This window comes from Lactuca virosa, chromosome 3, assembly GCF_052849685.1.
Source record: "Lactuca virosa cultivar CGN04683 chromosome 3, Lactuca_virosa_CGN04683_v6, whole genome shotgun sequence".
NCBI lineage: Eukaryota > Viridiplantae > Streptophyta > Magnoliopsida > Asterales > Asteraceae > Lactuca > Lactuca virosa.
In genome coordinates this window covers 80,744,389-80,751,914 of record NC_136428.1, presented here as the reverse complement: position 1 = coordinate 80,751,914, position 7,526 = coordinate 80,744,389, and positions in this window count along the sequence as shown.

The following is a 7,526-nucleotide window of genomic DNA, read 5'->3' as shown; positions in this document are numbered from 1 at the left end:
TCATCGTCTTCATCGATGATATACTTATTTACTCTCGAAGTGAGGAGGAGCATAGTGATCATCTGCGACAAGTCCTAGGAACCCTACGATCGGAGAAGCTCTATGCGAAGTTCTCTAAATGCGAATTTTGGATCCGAAGAGTCGAATTTTTAGGACACGTGGTTAGCGAAGAGGGAATCCACGTGGAGCCATCCAAAATTAAGGCTATTGAGAATTGGTCAGCACTGAAGACGCCTACAAAAATTCGTCAATTTCTAGGCCTCGCTGGCTACTATCGCAGATTCATACAGAACTTCTCTCGAATTGCGAAACCCCTTACAACATTGACCCAGAAAGGCGTGGCCTTTGACTAGGAAGAGAAGCAGGAGAAAGCGTTCCAAACGCTAAAACGAGCCTTGTGCACCGCGTCGATACTGACCCTCTTCGAAGGAACAGAAGACTTCGTGGTCTATTGTGATGCGTCAAATCAAGGGCTCGGATGTGTTCTGATGCAACGGGGTAAGGTCATCGCCTACGCCTCAAGACAGCTGAAGACACACGAGGTCAACTACACCACTCATGACCTCGAATTAGGAGCAATTGTATTTGCTCTGAAGATCTGGAGACACTACCTGTATAGTACGAAGAGCACTATCTTCACAAACCACAAAAGCCTACAACACATATTCAACCAGAAGGAGCTCAATATGAGACAACGACGGTGGGTTGAGCTAGTCAATGACTACGAATGCGAAATTCCTTATCATCCGGGTAAAGCCAACGTAGTAGCAGACGCCCTAAGTCGGAAAGAATATTCTGGTCGAAGAGTCAAGTGATTAACTATGACTATCCATTCGCATCTATCCACACAAATTAAGGAGGCTCAGCTCGAAGCCTTAAAACCTGAAAATGTGGCGGGTGAATCTCTATGAGGAATGGAAAAGAACTTGGAAGTCAAGGGTGGCGGAGCCTTATATCTCATGGACCGGATCTGGACACCAAGACACGGTGGCTTCAAAGACTTGTTCATGAAGGAAGCGCACAACACTCGATATTCCGTCCACCCGGGTTCAGATAAGATGTATCTGGATCTTAAAAAGTCATACTGGTGGCCTAGCATGAAAGCAGAGATTGCTACCTTCGTAAGAAAATGCCTTACTTGCGCCAAGGTCAAGGTCGAATACCAGAAACCGTCAGGTCTACTTCAACAACCGGAGATACCTGAATGGAAGTGGGAGCGGATCGCTATGGACTTCATAACCAAGTTGCCCAAGACAACGGGTGGACTTGATACCATTTGGGTCATCGTTGACAGATTGACCAAGTCCGCACACTTCCTGCCCATCAAGGAAACTGACAAGATGGAGAAGCTCACAAGAACATACATTCGGGAGATAGTACGACTGCATGGTGTTCCTATATCCATTATCTCCGACAGAGATAGTAGGTTCACTTCGAGGTTCTGGCAGTCACTACAAAGCTCCTTAGGAACGAGGCTAGACATGAGTATAACCTACCATCCACAGATCGATGGACAAAGTGAGAGAACTATCCAAACTTTAGAGGATATGTTGCGAGCCTGTGTGATCGACTTAGTTGCTTGAACTCTAATTTTGGGACGAAATTCCCTTTAACAGGGGGACGATGTGACAACCCGAAATTTCAATCTTGTACACACCATTTAATCCAATCAAAAGTTAGACTCGTTTCTACTAACTTTTTAGCGCTAATTAGAGTATGTTTGAGTATTCCGGGCTTAGTACATCCAAGGAATAAGTGAATGGAAGTGCCAATAGGAGTTGTAAACCATCAACCTTGCCATAAACCCTCCAAAGAGGAGTTTACGGCCAAGGTCATGGGTTTACGACCGTAAACACAGGCTGGCCGTAAACTCCCTCCTATATATTCAACCCTTAGTCATTTTTCAGCCATTCTTCACTTTTCCAAGCCTAGAACTCGAATTCTCTCTCAAGGATCTCGAAGTTTTTGCTCCAAATCTTCAAAACGGTAAGTGAATCCTTCCATAAACGAGTTAATACATATTTTCTCCTTGATTCACCCTTGATTTCATCCATGAAATCTCTTCTTTTGGGTAGATCTTCAAGTGTTCTTCATTTCACCAAGAACACCAAGAACACACACTAGTGTTTTGGGCTCTAACCACTCTTTCAAGCTTCTACTACGTAAGTACACTACCCTTAGCTTGTTATATACTAGAATCACTCTTTAAACACCAAGAAATCGTGTCCAGAAGAGAGTTTACAGCCAAGGCAATCTCCCTTGGCCGTAAACCCTAATGTTGGGTGCATTTGGACCCTAACTTCTTCCTAAGGCTTGGTCCTTAGTCTAGAACCCTTCCTGGAAACTTGTAGGACCTTAAACACACAAAAATGGAACATGAAGACATGAGTTTACGGCCGTAAACAACATGGGTCGTAAACCCATGGGCCGTAAACACCATGGGTCGTAAACCCATGGGCCATAAACTCATGGGCCATACCATTTGGTCCGTAAACTCCAATGAGAGGCCCAACAACCCTTAGGTGCAACCCTATGTGCTTCTAACACTTGAAGCAAGGTGTTTCCATGTCCTAGGGTGTCCTTATTTGCTTAACTAGTTGTCTAAACACTAATTAGATACATATATGTATCACTATATGTTAAATAGGATCCGTGTGTGCTCAAATCTTCACTTTGACACTCAGCATCCCATCCAGCATTTCAATCCAAACCACTCACTGCAGGTGAGTTCATACCCCTTAATCAACCTTTGAAATTATTTTTAAATGCTTTTATGGGGGGGGGGGGAATACAAGTTGAAACATTCTAGTCATTGTTTTAATCACATGTGATTAATAACTAGAACAAACAGAAAGATTTACTATTACTTTCAAGTTACTATAAAACTTATGAATTTCAAGCATGTCCAAACCTTTTATTAAACTCTTTTAGATTCTAAAACTGTTTTCACATCCTTTTAAACTTACATTATTGTCAAACTCATATCTATACTAGTATATTTTTATAAGTAAGATATGAAGGACTTAGGACTGACACCTCACCGTATTTCCTGTTCCTTGTTTGGTTGTGGACTTAGGGTATCCTGTTATTTGTTCGAATGTCGTTGAAACCTTAGTTATATATCGTATATATTTGTTTGGATATAAAAGCTTTCACTACAGTTCAGTACCTTTGTGTAACAAAGGCATACAAACAACCTTTCTATTTAACTATAATATGTATAGTTATGGGATTACTACTCACTATTACTATTGCAACTATACATACAAGAGACAGTACAGTTACTAGTCACTACATACATACTATTATGAGAAACAACATACTATACACTATACAAGAGAACACACTATACACTATACAAGGGAACATACTATACACTATACAAGAGAACACACTATACACTATACAAGGGAACATACTATACATTATACAAGAGAATACACTATATACTAGTACAGAGAAAACATCACTACACTATGACATACTATACAAACATTTGAATACGATAATCAGAATATGACATACTACTTCTCGATACAACACTTCATTGTGGTATCACCTTCTAACCAGAGTCTCCTGGGGGGAGAGCGGGCATTATGTGTATAGATCTATACGGGACAGACACTCCCACACCCCGACTGCTAGCTACAGTCCCAGCCGATAAGGCCAAGGGGTGACAGAATGTTACTTCACTACATATGACATCGGTGGGCCATCAGTTATTCAGCCGTCGATCAGCATGGTTACATACGAGTTCACATTCAAACCTTTAATTAACTAACTAAGAATTAAAGGCAAACGGACTGCCCGAGGTGTATTGTACATTTAATACTACCTGGAGTCTGCATTTTTATCACATTTAGTCGGCAGTGATACTGCTGGGGTAAACCACTATTTTCTCCTATTACATTTATTTTGTAATTACCTCGCATAAACTAGGCCTTAAACTATATTTTCATAATGATAGTTTCCCTGGGGAAAACTCGTACATTTGCAAAGGAACAAAACATACAAACAGTCGGGTCTTGGTAGAAGACTACATTTCAGTAGAAAATATAGGATTTTCTAGAGAGTTCAACTAATTACAAACATTTACAAACTACTATGAACAATTACACTACGTTGTTACAAACATTTTCATACAAGCAAAGACACTAAGTACTTATGATCTCACCAGCGTTATGCTGATAAACTCTTTTCAAAATAACCTTCATTCTCAGGTCATCAGTAGACAGGTACCGATGGAGCTTTTGAGAATATGGAGCACATACAAGACTCCTCTTTTATTTTTGATCATTCATTTTGGTGTCTTACAAACTATACAGAACACACTTGTATTAAAATTATTCTATTAATGCAATGGATGTGGTTGCTTGTTTACTATTATGCATTGTTGTGATACTGTACATGACGTCCTCCACCCCAGAACGTTTCCGCCGTTCCGATTTTGGGGTTTGACAACTTCACTCTTCTCTCAATCTTGGGCAAGGAGAAGTTCATTGGTCCTAACTACAAGGACTGTATGAGAAACCTTAAGATGACTCTTAGGTACAAGAACAAAGAATATGTTCTCGACAAGCCTCTTGAAATGATTGATGAAATTACTGCTACTCCTGAGGAGATTTCTCTCCATAAAAAACATGTCGATGACGCCACCAAGATCGCTTACATCATGGTGGCCACCATAGCACCAGAATTAGCAAAGTTTTATGAGGACTACTAGCCATACGATATGTGCATCGATCTAGCTAAAAAGTTCAATAAGAAAGTGATACAAGACTACTATGAAGTGGTCAAGTCTCTCATGAAATGAAAGCTCAAGGAAGGATAATCTGTTTGTGCACACATATAGAAGATGCAAAGATATATGGAGCATTTGGAAACGCTCAACATGTCGTTTGAAAAGGACTTGGTCATTGACATGGTCGTTTGACAAGGAGTTATGTCGTTTAACTTATCATTTGAACAACACGGAGACAACATTGAACCAACTCCACAACTTGTTGCAAACTGTCGAATCATGCATAAAAAAAGAACCATGCCTCTATTGCAACAAATGCTCCTGTCATGGCCATTGGTTCTACCAAAGGAAAAAAAGAGAAAGGATCCTTCTCGATTAAACTGGAAAAGGAAGGCCCATATTGGAGAGTCGATGTAACATTACGTTTAATAAATAAATAAATAGATAAAATTAATAATTGAATAATAGCTCTAAATCCGTAATAATTTATTAGTGTTAGCCTTGGGAAGTTAAATGATATAATTTTTTTTTTGGAATTTTGAGGAGCTATATTGAAACTTTTGGACTTGAATTGTGATGAATTTTGGAAGTCGGGGGCTGTTTGGTAATTTGTGGGCTTAGTTTGAAAAATATTTTTTACAGAAGGGGTTGTTGGGTAATTACTAGATTTAAATTGAAAAGAAAAGAGAACGAGGGGATGTAAGTGTTAAGTTGGTCAAATGTTAGAATTGGATTGGGGCTTAAGACCCGTCATCCTTCCTTCCCTCGTCTCTTACACAACTCAAACCCTAACCCTAAGAGATTCTCCAGCCGCCACCTTGCCAACTCTCAAGTTTCCATCCGCCACCGCCTCCTCCTTGCCGTCGTTGTGAGCCTCCAAATCGAGTCGTGCATCGCCGCCGCTGTTTTGCTGCCATCTAAGTCGTGAACTGCTGGCCGGCGTCGAGTGTGGGCTGTCGGAAAATTGAAGTTCATGGTTGTCCTCCTTCTCTCCGGTTGAGGCGCTCTTATCCTCTTCGTTTCTTCTTCCGTTGTGTTGTCACGCCCTGCCGCTGCCGCTCCGAGCGGTGGTCCATTTTGTTGACTGTTCTCCAGCCACCGTATGCCACAGTGAGTGGGTGGCTGCGTGGTTCTATGTTTTAGGTGTGTGTGTGTGTGTTGCTGCTACAAGTCGAAGGTGTGCGTATGTATTTTTCTGTTGGCCGGAAAACATGGAAAGACCACCATGACAACCAACCATGGTCGTTGTCACCTTGCTGCCGCCCTCTACCGCCATCAGCCATTGTGGATGGTGGTTGTATGTGTATTATGGTGCAAATATGAGTGTGTTTTATGGTGTGTTGTTGTATGAACAACCTTTGTCTGAGAAATCAAGGAACAATCCCCCACCACCACCGTGAACCACCGTCGACCACCACCGCCCGAGGTGGCAGTGGGTGGTGCCTGGCCTAGTGATACCCTAATCAGCCTAAAACTTTACCATCAGTCTAATTAGAATGTGTTTGGGTTACAAACCCTAATTAGGGTTTAGAAAACCCTAATCTTGGAGAATTTTGTTTGGGACTTGCCGAGACCACATATTGGACCGTTGGATTGGAATTATGAATTACGCCCGACCATATTGTATGATTGATCGAGTAGAATGATGGACTTAATGGATTAAGTCCTTAATGGGTTAAGTGTCTTTACTTAACCCTAATTATGATTTTATGTGAAAACCCTAATCATGTTTGGGCTTCAAGTTGGGCTTTTCTTTTAGGCTTAGGTGTTTGGATTCTTGTTGGGCCATTTGAGAACAAGTGTATGGACTAGGATATTTTGATGGGCTTTAGGGTAAGGCCCATGTAAGGGGTTTGGGCGCAATTTTCAAAATTGGGCCATATTTAGGCCTTGGTGGATTATTTGGTTTTTCGGCCTCCAGAGTTTGAGTATGGGCCTTGGTCTTCGACCAAGCTAGGTTAGGGGTAAAATGGTCTTTTACGCCGAGTATGGGTTTATGGTTATGCTTTGGCACCCAATTGTTAATTGGGTGTTGTTTTGATGATTGACAGTTCGGGGATCTGTCAGTCAGCAGCCGGGGTTCGTCTGTGTGATTCGGCAGTGTGAGGTGAGTCTTCTCACTATATCCATGGGTTGAAGGCACCAATGTTGGCCCATTACTTTTTATGTGGAATGCTAGTTGTCTCTGTGATACTTGCATGAAAGACCATGGGGGGAGCCCATGGCATTTGGATATAAGACCATGGGGGAGCCCATGGCATTTGGATATAAGACCATGGGGGGAGCCCATGGAATTTAGATATAAGACCATGGGGGTTCCCATCGAATTTGGATATAAGATCATGGGGAGCCCATGACATTCCTGGTAAAGACCATAGAGGAAACCCATGACAACTATATGTATGTGGATGATATTCTATGGATGATATTTTGTGGTTGATATTCTGTGGTTGTTGTTGGATTAGTGTCTAAGTCCATAACTATAATTGATACATACTTGACCCGACCTGACATGGTCCATTTGGGTTGCATGGCATCGAGACATTTGGATAGACCTTTTTGTGAGAAGAGGATATTTGTGACATATTAATATATTATAAGTTCTAATATATGAATATGAAATCATATTATTTAATTAGTATTGATCAAGAATTAATTTGGAATTAATTTATTAATCAAAAGAGACTAATTAAATATATGGGGATTGATTGTGTAAATCATTCATTCTTATATATGTGGGCTTATGATCCATGATTCCTTATGTTGGGTTTAACCCATGTGGTGA